This window comes from Ceratosolen solmsi, unplaced genomic scaffold (assembly GCF_000503995.2).
Source record: "Ceratosolen solmsi marchali unplaced genomic scaffold, CerSol_1.0 scaffold25, whole genome shotgun sequence".
Classification (NCBI taxonomy): domain Eukaryota; kingdom Metazoa; phylum Arthropoda; class Insecta; order Hymenoptera; family Agaonidae; genus Ceratosolen; species Ceratosolen solmsi.
In genome coordinates this window covers 642,963-658,324 of record NW_011948444.1, presented here as the reverse complement: position 1 = coordinate 658,324, position 15,362 = coordinate 642,963, and the positions used below count along the sequence as shown (strand labels likewise).

General features: G+C 31.7%; 1 protein-coding gene across 1 annotated transcript in view; it reads left to right on the top strand.

Moving 5' to 3' along the window:
• The window catches only part of LOC105366013 (dystroglycan), a 165,468-nt gene that overhangs the window by 82,824 nt on the left and 67,282 nt on the right, over positions 1-15,362 (top strand). The window lies entirely within an intron of this gene.

Below are 15,362 nucleotides of genomic sequence, written 5' to 3'. Positions count from 1 at the left end.
AATTCTGATTTTACTCGTTAACTGTAAAAAAATATTGTACTGTATGTAAGGTTAAACTAATATTTTTCTTGCTGTATGTGCAGAGTTTTTATTCTATTTATATTCTATTTATTTATCTATTTATTTATATTCTATATTTTTAATAAATGTAAAAAAAACCAAAACCAAAAGGAGAAAAGGATTAAAATTTGATTCTTCATTGCTAGAAGAAGATTTAAGATTACTTTGATTTGTCATATTTTAATATAATTCATTCGTGTCATTGAAATATTTTTGTCGATAGTAGCAGTAAAAAAAGAGGGGTGGAGAGGGGTTAAATAATTAATACATCAATCTTGATAAAATTAATAATAATTGCTCAGTATTTTTACTTATGAAATACTTATGACGAATTATTATTATTATTATCTTCATCATTATTATTATTGCACGTTGCCAGTAATATGTATACGTTAAAACCTGTGTAAATGTAACTGTTGTACTGTCGTTCCATAGACAACTAAAATAATATTGAAATACCTTGTAAGTCTCCCGTAGAGCGTAATTTTTAAGTGAAGAGGATTTAAGTGAAATTTCATAAGCGAGCATTAATAGAAGTTTCTCGAAAACTCGTGACTTGGACAAAGTATAGATAGTTATTTCACCAAACGAATAGAATAGAACAAAATGAGGGAAAAAACGTCTTCACTCTACCAAAGACCATCATCTTTAATCTTATACGAATAAAATGTTCGATGCAATTATTCGAGGATGCAGCTTCATTTCTCACGTGCTATCCTATCCGTCAGCACGAAAAGTCAATCTAAAAATCAGGCAGAACGTGAAAAAGCATGCTCGCCCAATGCGATAACTCAATTTTTTTTGTTACATTGGTGGTATCATAAAGCTCCTACACATACGTGTATTCCAATGCCCATACATGCGCGCGCGGTGGGTGGAGGAGCATCGCTGCGTCTCGAACGATTCTCCTTCATCACTGCGGCGATATAACTTATGAATGGATCAGCGGCCACGAGCCTCGTATGGCTTCAAGGATCTACACGTATAAAGCGCATAGATCGACCCGCCAGCACCGCCGACTCTCACATACGCGAGACGCGCGCTCCTATCGTAGTAAAGTGTTGGCGCGAGCTTACGTGTACGAAGTTACGTGGGCACTTAGCATTCGATATTTGTCCCGCAGCTATTGTAATTTATTTTAAAATATCGGCGTGAAAAAGAGGGACTACGAGAGCGGAATTTCGCCAATGGACTGGAGTATTCCGAAAGAATCCTCTATATGAGCTCTAAGTCCTGTCGCCTTTCGCGGCTAATGCAAAAGCTTCCTCTCGTTGACGGAGCCACGTATCCGCGAAAGCGTTGACCGCGATGGCCGCTGTTCCTATCAATGGATCCTTGGTCGTTAGAAGCTGTTTAAGGTCTTTTATCCTTGGCTTTATTTGTCTTTTCTGTTCCCCATCGTTTCGACAATATTCCTTCGTCGACGGCTGTTAACAATGGCCCGGACTAATGCGACGCCGCTCGACCCCACCCCCCTTCCCAACCATGTACAAACATAGTGAACATTTTGGCCTGCTTAATGGACTTAAGTATTGTTATTTTAGGATTCTATAATTGATTAAATTATTTACAATTATTTTTGTTGGCATTTTGTGGATTACGAGCTATACAAATTTAATAGACATTATTTTGTAGGGAATCTGACTCATTGGAGCCGCAGCTCTTAAGAATCGTCTGCATTATTAGAATATTAAAGATGTCAGGGCTTTGAATTAATTAAAAGCGTATACTTTGGTAAATCTGAATAATTAAAGGAGTAATATTAAAAGTATGTCAGTCAATATAAATTTTACATAAAGATTATAATAATTTATTAATGTTGACAATGGAAATGTGGATAAAACATTTTTTAATTATCGCTAATTCCCAATGCTTGAGTATGAAAGAATTTTCTTATTAATTCTTTTGAGCAAACCATAAAGAAAAAGCAAAAATTAATCGTGTCGATGTATTCTATCGAAAAGGCCAACACAGAAGTAATTCGCAGGAATCGTTTTTCAATAATCACGTCGATTCTATGTAATAGTTTATATTATTTTCATATAATTTTTTTTATCGCAAACAGTTATTACATATAAATCACGTCAGTCAATTTTATAGAGATGTGCAGAGTAATATTTTTATTCCTTTAATTGTCACGGCACTGCAGTACTGTATTGCGCGAGGGAATATAATTTTCTTATCAATATTGAAATCAATATGGAATAAAACTATTGATTCTGCTAGTGCATGGCTTTGTTAAACAATTTTATCAAATATTGTATTTTCTGTACTATATTTATTAATTAAGTTATCACAACTGTTTACAATGTACGCGAACCAAGGACACGTCGTAGCTCAATTTATTTTAGTCTTCTCGTTAATTTAAATACGATCTTCCTAGAAATTACGCTTCTACGAGTAATTATCAACAGTGGTATATTACTAAAAATTTTGTCGAATCCTATTTAACATTTTGCGATTTCTGCAATTTCAGTAGCTATTTCGTATTGTAATGCATTTTTATGCATATCCTCTGCATTGTTGGTTTGTAAAGATTTTTTTCTAATGATTTAGTAAATATTTATAGAATTAAATTATAATAAAAAGATGTTTCTTTGTTACATATTAGATTTGTAAATTTATATTTGTATTTTATGTAGAAAACATTGCAATAAGTAATAGTCAATTCATTAAATTGATTATTAAGTATTCGTCAAAGTGATTTGCGTAAATTTAAATTAAACGAAGCCTTTACAAGATTCAGTACATCCGAATACTATCGTTTTTTCTTTAAAAAAATCAAATACTTACAAGCATTTGTTTCCGTGCCAAATAATTCTTTGAATCGTGATTACTATTTCGTAACAAGAGTTCGACTCTCCAAATTCTGTAATTAACATTACCCATACATGCAATCTGTAATTTCTAAAGGATGTGCAGGTATAGATGCTGTAATACTCTTTTCTATTCTCTCGCTGACATTTTATCATAAAATTTAGCATATTTCGGGCACCAGTACACTCATATTTCTCTCTAATATCTGAACTATTTTCTCTATTCATTTAGTTTTTTTATTTTTATAAAAAAAAAATAAACTCATTACCCATTTTGATGGTTTAATGTCGGGAAATTTTGTGATTCCTAGGCAAACTTTTTTATTCTTTATATGTTTTTTTTTTACAATTAAAGACAATATTCTTGAATAATATTTTATTAGAAGAGCTACATTGTTAATGGATTATATAATGTTATCTTTAATCATTTCTCCTTCACTCTAAGTTTTGTATTTTAGTTTCTTATAATTCGTTTCCTGGCATTAAAATATTATCTCAGGGTAATAGTTTTAAAAATTCCATGTTAATTTAGAAAATTGTTGGAAGTATTAGTCATGTATTGCTATTTGCTTCCTCACAAATCTCAATGCATCTTCTACTTTAATCGCATATATATATATATATATATATATATATATATATATATATATATATCATTTATTCAGCTCTGTAATACACGTTGCTTCATCTCTCTTTACTAGCTTTCAATGTTAGAGTAGACGCACAATTATATCCCGTGGTATCTTTTACAACATTTTACATGAATCATCAGCTATATTGGATTTTAAGCGTAGGAAGGTGTTTATTGCCTTATATGCTTTATTTTACCGCAAGACGATTTATATTCACATTCTCCAATAAGCTTGTAAGTAGAAAACTGATTCGTATCAATTTATCCATTCGAATTATCTAAGAAATAGTTGATAAATAAGTGAATAATACTTATTGATGAATATAATAAAGAAACGTAAAAGTCTTACAGTTCTATTAATAATGCTTATACTTGTATGCAGTGTGCAAGTGCGATCGATCTTTAAGTTAAAATTCTACGTTCATATAATGAATAAAAAGTTCAATTACTTTTGGTTTGTTAAAGATTCGATGTAACAACGCTTGCTGGAAAATGTGCTCAAATGTTACTAACTTTTCTCTCCTATCTTTTTATTATGGTTGCTAAAAATTCTATACATTAATATTTATACTTTTCTTCAAAAAAAAAAAACTTACCTTCATAAAGATAATAATTTTACACAACTTTTAATTAAGAAAATTTGTATAAATATAAATGCTACTGTTTTTATGATCATATGCTGTCGTTTTTATGATAAAATTAGCTTTACGTCGAACTTCGTCATCTATCGAATTTTCAGATAATTGAAACGTGTAAAATTAAAATTATCTTAATTATTATTTCACTACGATCGAATATTTAAATATGCTAAATTAACGATATATGTAATACAAATAAACAAAATAATTTGTTCATAAATTTCGAGATATTTAGTAATATTTTAAATAATGTAATTATTCTATTCTTCTTTTTTTTATATTTAATCGCACAAATTAAATGCTATATATTCATCGTGTTAATAGTTTGCTCTAAAATGCTACTCTCTCAGGATTCGTATAAATTTTGGATAGATTATTTTATTGATATTTTGATGAAATTAAAATTGAAGTGAAATTCCTAGTGTAATGAATGAAACATTGAACAACGTTTGCTTGTAGTACAATTTTTAAAAAGAAATTCAATTTGTTTGATTGAAAAAATAAATATAATTTGTTAATATTGGTTAATATTTGAAAATTATAAACCATTCCAATATAATTTAACGTACGATGTGTGTATTCATTATATGTAAAAAGTTTTAATATTTCATTTTCTATTTGTACTACAATCTTTTACCATTATGTTAATCGTTAAAAATCTTCTTTCCTCAAAGATATTTCCATTTCCTTATTTCTGTTTCTGGTTTATGTGAACTTTGAATTATCTTTGAAAAAGATATTTTCTCTTTTAAACTAAACGAATGAACGAATTTTTTAAATACAACAAAGTGATTTTTGCGTTGAACGAAATTAAAATATTCATAAATTTATACTTGATAAGGGAATGTTCTTGTAAATTATGGAAACGTGATTTCAAAGTAGAATCAATGTAAATAAAGGCTAAAGAAAGAAGAATGTGATTTTGTAAATTTTTGTTTTCTTTTGTTCTTTTCATATTCTGTAATGAGCGTTATAAAATAAAAGAATATTTACGAAGGTTAGAAAACTTATAAAGTCCAGAATACACGGAGAGGACTCCAGTATTTATAACCGAATTGATTATAACAACAAGTATAATTTGAATTTTTGCGTATCCATTCAATTCCATTGTACCATTAATCATACTTCATTTATTATTTATGAAAATTAATTATATTGTATTTACAGTATCTGTATGTTAATAATATACGTTTAAAGAATATCCATATTCATCGCATTCGTTATTATTTAATTGTGGTTGGAGATTGAAATCTAGCCTTTCCCAATGATTACATTTCTTAATTATTATTTAAAATTTTCTTCCTAAATAAATGTTTTGAGAAATACATGCTATTCCCAAAATTAACAAAATGCTAGATGTTTGTGTAGTAAGGATTAAGCGGGGAGGAAATGAAAAATGTATAAATTCACACGAATATTATTCATATGGAATTTTTAGTTTTTATTTTATTGAGTTCCCAGGCAATATCGAGGAATAATAATGCAATATAACAACGTTATCTTTTACAACCATTTACAGCTTCAGAATGCCTTTAGTATCTTAGAATTTATTAATGAATTATGTATTGCATAAATCTCCGTAGGTCATAATATTCATAATCTTGTCGAATATATTTCATCTTGGATCATTTTAACCGAATAAAACGTAAAAATATGTTTAAACTTGTAGATAATTATTTTATTACTTAGAATATCTTTTAAAAATTTATTTTATCTCACTTGTAATACATTTCTCTATTTCTAGCCACAGAATAATTATGATAAAATAATCAAGAAAGACTGTATGGTGCTAAAAATTTACTAAAAATATAAATATATATATTTATTTTCCTTTAAGTACATATTTTTATTAAAAAAAAAAAAAAAAAAAATTGTATACCAGAATAAACAAATACATGTAACCAAATTGAAATAATTAAAAATAATATTTTTAAGGATTAAGCTATATTCGTATATGGTGAAGTAGGATTGCCCGAGTAGTTGCGAAAGTCTCTCCAAAGCATAAAAATGGGGTGACAGTAATTGCGCAGATTTACGATAAGTGCCCATCGCGAGCTCTCACTCTCTCTCTCTCTCTTTGTACTTGTACTTTTCTGCATTTGGGAGCGTCAATCGAGTAAACATCACGTTGGAAACCCTCGTAACCGCTAGCGTTTCTTGGATTATCTTGGCGACCGAATGAGCTCTGCGGCTGATCCGAGCGTAATTGGAACAACAATAGGTAGGAGGTCCGTGCAATTGCGGTGCAGATGCATGTCGAAAAAGAAAATTGTCGACAGAAGGCTTTGGGGTCACGAGAGATCTATCTTCTTACTTTCGAATGATCGAGCAGGCGACTATACCGATGACCAAATCCGATATTTTATATTCTACACGAATGGTAGAGACGAATGGATCTTACATTTAGAATGCCTAAAACATGTTTTAATTAGCATCGATATCATCTATTTCATCCATATTATAGTAATTTGGCTTTTAATTTTTGCATTTACAATGATGTAATAAGTTGCGTTTGAGAAATTCGCGGGCACTTTTTGATTACGTATGATTAACAAAAATCATTACGAAAAATATGAAGTGTAAAAATCAATTGCATGCTATAGATAAATCAAAGAAAATAAAAAAGAATAATGCTTGAAAAATTCGTTGTGCTAGGCAGTTCTCATCAGCAATGCATTGTCTTTCGAAATTGACCAGTGATTAAACTTGCCTTCACTGTCACACACACATACACACACACGCACGCGCGCACACACACACACACACACATATATATATATATATATATATAGAGAGAGAGAGAGACGAGAGAGAGAGAGAGAGAGAGACGAGACGAGAGAGAGAGAGAGAGAGAGACGAGACGAGAGAGAGAGAGAGAGAGAGACGAGACGAGAGAGAGAGAGAGAGAGAGACGAGACGAGAGAGAGAGAGAGAGAGAGACGAGACGAGAGAGAGAGAGAGAGAGAGACGAGACAAGATAAATTTCCATAAAGATAAGTTGAATAGAAAATTTCACGCAGTCTGTTATCAAACTAACTAAAAAACTGAATATGATGAATCTTTTTAATTGGTTTTTCGTTTTTAGCTGATAATTTGTTTTCAATTCTAACGCCTATTTTGATGTACTATTGTTTTTTTGAAAACGATCGTAGCTATTGTGAGTAATAATATAAATCAATATATTTGTCAAATGGAATAGAATATTTATTGTTTTGTGGTGAAAGCTCGATTAATAAATGATAAAGTCGATGGAAATATGTTTCCAGTAATCTTGTATAAATTTTGTAGAGATCGTGTTTTTTTTTTTGTTTATTGTTTTTTTTAATCTCAAACGATAAAATTATTTATAGAATGGACACGGTACGCCTTTGAAAATGATAATTGAAAATCACTTTCAAGGGTTAAGTACAACACGACTGGTCAACGTGTGCTTAACACTAGGAACATTGTCATTTAATGTTAATAATGGCAAGGTGACGAGACATAAATAATACGATAATTGAACTAACTGAAAGAAAAAATTAACGTTGCTGGAAAGCTAAAGTTTTCCAAAGAAAATCAGTGCAATAAAGAGAAATCAACCAATATCCTTTATGAAATTACTTAATATTGTGAGATTTTTCTACGACTACAGGAGGAAGGGAAGCCGCTATAGACGTAGCGAAAGAAATAGTATGAGGGCGACACCACTAGGGGGCCATTCGCCACAAGTCCCTACAAAAGTGTTAGTTGTTATATGCGAGTTAGTCCTTATTCTCGTATTGTTTAGGTGGGAAGCATCTCATGTAGCGGTTTTAGCGATGAGTCTGGTGACGAAACCTTGTACGCCTTTATCCAATATCTCATATCTTGTTTCTTCACTTTCCTAGCTACTCTTACAATATTTCCTTATATTATTAACTTAAAATAGAGATGTCGGCAGAAGAGCTGTAATTTACTTATACTGTACTATGTAAGTTATTTAATACTTATTTAGGATGGAGTTGTGAATTATTAATATTGGAAAAAATTTTCATTTTCGAAAATATATATTTCTTGGGATTAAGAAATCGGTAGTACATGTCGATAAGGTAGCAAGCACACGAGATGTGAAATAGCAAATTGCCATAATCGTAGGTTTCAAACTTTAAATTTAACCGATTATTATCCACAAGGCGAGATATTATGTCGATACAAAGTTCAAAGAATGATAATATATGAAGTATACCTTCTCACACCCCTACACTTAACCATAAAAGCATGATAACGCGAACTATCCTCGTATTAATATTCGTTGTTTAAATGCTTTGTCTAAAGGTTTCCTACACGCCATGGCCTCGCTTCTACAAAATTGTCACAACACAAATTTATGCGGACTTTCGCAAAGCCTAAAATCTCCGCCTTTTAATAATATTTTACATTACGTATTCCTATTTACTGCGGTGGTGGCTTCTTTTGTAATTCCTCCTTCCTTTTCGGCTGCTTATAATCTCAACACTGTCGTAATAAATTTACGCGCAGCTATTAACTTACATTTAAATACATCATAATATCTCAAGAACTTAATTCATTATCTGTTAAAAAGCAGTACGTTCGCTCAGGACAAAAAAAATAATGAAAACACAATACAAACAATGCTTGTCTTTTATTATTATGTCGTATAGGAAATTTTTAATGTTAACGAAATCCCGACTAATCTTTTTGTTTTTTTACATTTTTTGCACATTTCCCAGTTTCAATACTTAAACAAATAGCGAATAAGAAACGTATGAAGGTGTGTTGTCAACCAAGCAATTCTTCATCGGTAAAATCGCGCTTGCAAATATGCGCTACTCGCACAGGCAGCTCTGCCGCTATTGACACGAGTGAGCAAATTATTAATTAATACAATGACGCTTCGCTATATAATTATATAATTGCGCTTTATATGTAAAAACATGAATTTTCGTCGTATCAGGAGTAAATGTTAGATTCAATCTAATTACCTCAATGTACGTTGAACGCTGTCTCTCCGATTACAATTATTGAAAATATTGACATTAATGAAAAATCTGGTGAATTCTTATAGTTAACGAAAGCTCTAATTTTTGTTATTAAATAAGTAAGATTTATGGAGATTTTGTACATCTAGATAAAAGGTCGATGTCAAGTAAAACAAAAATAATTGCTTATATGAATAAATGCTTTGGTCTGGTGTTCTTGACAGAAACTACATTTATCAATTTTTCGATTAAAAATTCTTTACGGTGCTAAGAAATTATCATAAATTATCCTAGCGTTATATATAACTTGTCAGTTGCAAATATTATTATTATCTTTACTGCTTATGAAAAATTTTGAAAATCGACGTCAGCATGAAATAAGACGAGCTTAATTGTTTGTAAGAAATTATAGTTGAAGTAAAGATGTTTTATAGAAAGCGCTAGATCAACGGCAATTCTCACAATAGATTATCTTTTAGAATTCTAATAATATAGAAGATATATTTGTAATGATCGAGCGTTATTTTCAATATTTACAAATACATGTATATTTATTTCTTCTTTTTTTATTTTTTTGCACATATTAAAAAGCTTGTCTGGTCAATGTCATATATTATTAAATTTTTCTTCGCCATTCCAATACTTTTCAAGTCTTGTATTTCGCTTATAATTGATTTATTATATCTATTAGAATTGAAATAATTAAGAAGTCACTAAGCAATAAAAAAAAAATAATTACAAATGAATGAATAAATATTTTAGTATTGTGCTCTCTTAAAATTTATCAAACTTAAAATCTAATGTAATTTTACGAATTCTTTTACAATTTAAGTAAAGTTGAAGCATTGGAATCATATTTTCCACTCCTCGACTAATCTATAAACACAATATCTACGATAGATAATTAAATTAAAGCAGGTAAGAAACGGTAATGCTAGTGAATATTTATGTTTTTCTTGACTATTCTGTTACATTTATGCGTCGGATGATGTAATCGTATAAAACTAAAAGCAAACATGTCTTTTATCGACGGAATATTCAACTAGCTAAGAGTAAACATTTATTCGCTCATGATAGCAGAATACGAATTTCCTTATCACCCCTGAATCTCAGTTTACCTCGCTACTTCCCTTATTTAGGCAACTTTAACTTCTCGAAAAAAAAAATGAATGTCAATTCTTCCTGTATATAAAAATCATCTCAACATATAGACTTCAAAAACTTCATTTTGAATATACGATTTATGAAAATACAAAAACGTATTTATGAAAATTAATTTATACCTCTTTTATTCAGTATTTTGTAAAATAATATAAATGAAATAATTCAATGGATCTGTAGAGTAGAATAGTCCAATGATTTATAAGATATTTATTTTAAACATCATAAATGTTAATTTAAATATTTCGTCGATTAATTCTCATACATTTAGCTATTGTAAAAGTCAAAATGCTAATAGACATTATAATAAGTAAATGCCATATTATTTAATTGTAATTCTTTTTCTTTCTTTTTTCTTTTTTTTTTTTATCCAACGTAGTTGAATATTTCATTTTAAGAGTTTTTTTTTGTTTTTAGTGGAACTAAAGCTTTGTAGACGATTAAGTTACATCAATTCTCGTGTAATCTCGAAAATTCCGTGAGTATATTGGATGTTTTATAAAATACACCTGTAAATACAGATAAGTAGTTTTCACGCGGTAATAACCGAACCACTAAAGACAATATTCTATGGAAATAAACTGACTTAATTTCCATATATAAAGAAATTGAGCTGAAATATAGTTCAAAGTAGGATCAACTGGAGTTGCTCACCATTGCTGACGAATAAGTGACTTTAAGCTATAAATAATTGACACGCTCAGCGAGATTTTATATTAACCGGTTAATTAGCATATCATAGATATCATAAGAATACCAACTGTGAAAATTTGATGTAATTTTGTAACCTTAAGACACATTAATGGGAAACCCATTATAGAAGTAATTTCTATGAGAGGAATATTGTGTCCGAAGCCGAAGTTACCGTGAAAATTAGTCTATACAGTCATGACTTAATTCAACGATCGATGGGTCATATGCAATTCGGGTAATTAGGTCGAATTCTGATGAATTCTGATGGACTCATCAATGATACGATAACTCGTATGTATATACCTTTGGCAGCATAATGGATGAGTCGATGGCATAAATCCCAACAATAGCAACACAGTTTTTTTGTTTCTCCAAATTGCTTTATCAGACACATTGCCACGATGCATTAGAGTATAGCGTTTCCCGTTCTATATTCGTCGGTTACGAAGGATGCAATAATAACAAGTGGTCCGAAAAGCCTGAAATTTTGCCGACGATAACCCGGGGGGCTATTTTACCGAGTAGTTAGGTGAATTTATGTACATTGTCGATTATCTAATCGCTTCTCGGACAACGAGCCGTAGACGAGAATAGATAGTCGAGTAGTTCGTTTCATTGGTAAAATGTGAGGACGATCAGTGAGGGTGAAAGAAGAGTCCAAGAAAACTTGGAAAAAACTTTGAAATTTAGTCCCACGTCAAGGTTGCATGCGAACCGCGCGAATTATTGCATCAATTAATTAATGAATTAACGCTCATTGCGAAAATATATTTCCAAGAGTATTTGTATGATTATTCAAGAGCTCGAATTAGCGAGGACACGAGGACGATATATAAAGTATCATTGTCTAAATATTCCTGAGAAGTGGGCTGAATGAAAGCCGATTGGCTACGTACATCCGCGGTTCTCATCGCCTTAGAATCTCCTTTTGCTTTTGCATTATTTCTCGTAGCTTGCGCAACGCGACACTACTTTCCCTTACGTTTCTGCCACTCGTATCACTAGCTGCAAAACACATGGACATTGCAAGTCGAGTGATGGAGTAACGCTGCGACATTTGGCACAGTTATTTTTATGGAAATGTTTTGTATTACTGACGCCGTGGAGGATGAGAAGCGGGCGATGAGTAGGAAGAGAGAGACTATTGAAATTGATGTCACTGGAAGGTTTATGCGCGGACTTGTTTGCACATTATATACCAAGTGGAAATTGCCAATGATCGAAAGATATGTATGTCGAAGTGTCAATTTTATTACTTTTTTATGACTTACATTGAGCACAAAAATATTTATCGTTAAATTTTGCATTTATTTCTTTTCCATTTACTTATTTGCAGCTTAATTCCACCAATTAAAGAATACCTTAAGTTCAATAATACCTTACATGCTTTTCTGTATTTTTTTTTAATTTAATTTTAAATCGAATACACGTAAATTAACATTAACTTTTTAAAAGAATTTTCATTGCATATATAATGCATTCAATACGAACTTTTGTATTTTTAATTATTTCTTAACAACTTTTAATTTCCAACAAAAGCGCTTATGATGAAATAAAAAAGGATTTTCTTTTCTTTTAAAACTTATACGATAAGTAACACTTTACTGTTACTTTACACTTTTATCGAAAGAATATAAGTATTGTAGGAAATTTTGCGCACTACTGTAGATATATTGAAATAAAAATTGCATGATATTATATTATTATAAAGTTGAAAGTAAAATTTTACTTCTTCCAGTGTGTGCGCGTGTGTGTATGCGTGCGTGCGCATTTTTGTACTTGTGTGTGCGTGCGTGCGCGTTCGTGTGGTCGTGCGTTTGATATAATATCAAAAGCAAAGGCAAATAAATCCTTTTTTTACAGTTCTATTTAAAATGGGAATCTCGTTGGATGACTTTTAAATTACTTTGAATGTATGTTAAGCCATAAATGTTAATGTAATATTTCAATATAATTATTTTATATAATAAATTGATTCATATTTAAATTAGGAAATATTATATACGTTGATTTGAGAATATTTTCATTAAAAAATACTTCATAGCATGTGAATTGAAAAAAATTTATAATAATATACTGGTAGTATTTCATATTATGTTACATTGATTTCATTTTTTCTTTTTAATGCAAATGTTTCTACTTTTTAAATAATTATTTTTTACATTTCGCTTATTAAGTGCAAAACAACATAAATATTTTAACACAATAAGAGAGAGAAAGAGAGAGTGAATTAACCAACGAAGTAAGTAGATGATAAAAGCCGAGAAACCGTTGACACTGTTCGGAAACAATGTTTTACGTTAACTCATTTAGGTTGCGTTTTTATCTCTTTAGAGCCGCAAAACGACATGGAACGTCCCACTCCTTTTCGCTATACCTTTTTTAGAGGGATAGGACGAAGAGGGAAGAAAAAAGAAATAGGGTAAAAAAGATGCGCCGAAGAGGCCATTAATCCCGAAAAGGACATTAAGTTTCTCTCTTCTTTCCAGTGCTTGCGCACATTTTCCATTGTTCGATTTTTCGTCCTGCTTGGGACAAGTTACCTGCCCTCATGTCGAGTCAGATTGCAAAAATAGACGGCTTTTACCTGGCTTTTACGAGAGCAGCACCTATACTCTCTTGTAAACAAAATGCAAGTCACGAAGTCCTCCTCTTCCTATCGACTCACTTTATCTCTCTCTCTCTCTCTCTCTCTCTCTCTCTCTCTATCTCGATCTATCTATCTGTCTGTCTGTCTATCTCACTCGCTTACTCACTTACTCACTCACTCTAGCACACTGTCTCTCTTCTCCGCAGCGGCTGTCGCTCCTCCCCCTTCCCCTGACCCCTATCTAGAACCTAACGCACCATTCGTGGATGTAACTCGTATTTTATGCGTTGCGAGTGCGGCTCTCTTTTTTCTCCGTGCTGTCATCCAATTGCATCATTGCTTCGATAAATTAGCTCATTTGACCAGTTCATCCGAATGTAGAAAAGCAAAAGCTTTTCTTCTACTTAGCGAGAGTTAGGAGCTACGGGGAACGCTACTTTCAAATAAGGCTCGGAATTTATTTTTATCAGTCTAACGTGCCATTCAATATTCCTTGCGCGTCTTGGCAATTTCGCTTTACGTAAATCAGAAAAATGTCTTGTGCTGGAGAAAAAAAAATTGTTAAACGAATGCAGCGTTAAATATAAAGTCTTTCAATCAAATTAACGAAATTGCAAAATAACATTTTGCGCATAGTAATGTTTTTCATCGTCTATTTTATTAACCCAACACTGAACGCTGTACAAAAAATTAAAAAAATAAACTATTATAAAAGAAAGACCAGAAGAGAAAACATTAAAGAAAAAGAGAAATATAAAAAATTTTCTGAGTGTATTTTATATTTTTTTACTCCTGCTTGATCATCCGCCTTTTCATTATATACTGGCATTTTGTTTGAAAGCGTGCGAATAAAAATCGACTATAATTTTTATTGTGCCAAGTACATACAACTATACCACTCGTATCAAGTAATGATGTAAATGTATGGTCACGAGATTATAAAAATACTTTCTGAAAAATACTTTTACATATTTTATTATACTTATTCGGTCTATAAGCCATTAATGCATCAAATACCAATAATGCAAGGACAACTGATTTCCACCAGATTCTCTCTCATGGTTATGGCATCCGCTCTATCTCCTAATTATAAATGAAAAAACGACTTGGTTGCAAAGTATATTTGACCTAAAGGGAACCAAATTTCTTAATGCAAAATAAATGAATACAGATACGAGTCCGATTGTACCATTGGCCAAATATATATAGGGAAATGTATCCAAAAAATTGTATTGGAAATATGTCTTTCGTAAAAAAAGTAAAATTTCCCAATATAATATCCATTTATTGTTTCGCTTAATTTGGAACAAACGTATTTTCATAAAATGCATTAAGGTCTCGGACTCGCACGAGATTCGGTTTACAATTGGACCGCTCGGAACCTCCCTCGACTGCTTTCTCGCGTCTACCGAAGCCGATTATTAGATGCCGAGGAGGATAAATTAATGGTAATTACAGAATGAAAAATTACTCCCCATCCTTGGTCTTAATACTAAGTACACCATCGGCAATATCGGGAGCTTCACCGAGGGACGCGAAGCCATTATCAAATTGATCCGTGTCGCGGAGTTATTGAGTGAATACGCGTGAGGTGGCGGGAGGTGAGGGGAGTCGAAGTGTCGTGACAAAAGTGAATCCCTCGTTGCGTTGGAAGGCGATGACGAGGAGAAATCGCGTCACCGCCTCTGCGAAGCGGTTCCTTGTCCACTGCGAGCGCCACTGTTAGCGTTTAACGAAGCGTTTCCAGTCGGTCGCAAACGGCATGCGCCGCACTACGCGTCCACTGCCAATCTCGACTCTTTCCCCCGGCCG